Source organism: Echinococcus granulosus (assembly GCF_000524195.1).
Source record: "Echinococcus granulosus chromosome Unknown EG_S00172, whole genome shotgun sequence".
Classification (NCBI taxonomy): domain Eukaryota; kingdom Metazoa; phylum Platyhelminthes; class Cestoda; order Cyclophyllidea; family Taeniidae; genus Echinococcus; species Echinococcus granulosus.
In genome coordinates this window covers 98,671-99,905 of record NW_020170552.1, presented here as the reverse complement: position 1 = coordinate 99,905, position 1,235 = coordinate 98,671, and positions in this window count along the sequence as shown.

Genomic DNA, 1,235 nt, shown 5'->3' with positions numbered 1-1,235 from the left:
CGACACATTACGGCAATTCCGTAATCTCTGAGAGAAACTGTCTAGGAAAAAGTACCTGTCTTAATGTAACAATCCTTGCGCATGACTCATTTACAGGACAGCAGTACCTGACGTTGAGGCAATCCAACAGGAACTTCCTTCAAGCAAACTTATGTCGCCGACTTGGACCAAATGGTTTTTAGTAAAATTATAACAGCAAAGATTGGAATTGCAGGGTTTAATTTCATAGTTAGACGTAATTTGACTAACTAATTAAAACAGCAACTGCAAACGTTGAACTCAAAACATGTCACATAGTATTCAAGTAGGCATGCTTGCCAAGGGACAATACATATAAAAGAATAGTAACAGCTTGAAAAGGCACAGATTTACCTCTGCGACTGCCAATTTGCCTGAAGGCTCGAGAAATGCCGGTAGCAAAACAGTCGTGAGTTTTACCGATAGCCACTTTACAGAGGAGAAGGCAGCCCTGGGAGGCACTGGGTGAGGTACAGCAGTAATCAGCGGATTTGCTCGTCACGTCAGAGAAGTAGGTGCCCTTGTCAAACATACCCTGTCGAAGGCGCTTCGGGAGGTGCTATTTGTAAACCTTGTGCTCTACCAAGCAAGAAGGACGAGGGGCTCACAGATAAGCAATTATAGCTACTTAAATAGATTTAATTGGAAGAAGAGTACCCACAGGACGCCTGCCCGGTTTGTGCAACGAGCACGGAGGCAGAGCATCATGCGACTGTCCAGCGCCTTTATACGCTCCGACTCCCCCTCCCTCAAAATAAGTGTCCATCACCTCCGCAGTGTAGATGAAATGCGTTGGAGCGCGAGTGATTTACAGGTAGCCCGCAACCTGTTCAAACTTCTCCAAGTCCCGATGAAGGTCTGACGGTATATTCAGAAAAGAGTCCCTATTAAGACATTGACGATTAAATTGATTGAAAAAGCTCAGTGTACAGACCTCAATCTGAATCTTGAGTCCCTCATAGGGCTCATCAAGAGGGTTGACGTCGGCGACACTAGCCTTCATAAGGAAATAGGCTACATCCAGATTCAGTCATTCATCTAACATTCGAGACTTCGTTTCGATCACCTTCCAGCTGTCCAACAAGGGTAGCACCTTTAGACCAAAGTCGTGCAAATTGCGCGCATCAAAGCGCATTGTGCTGCCAATCAAGCTACTCATGTCTAGCCCCTTGATCAGCATTTTCGAAGTTGGTAGGTTAGAATCGCTTAAACACCAT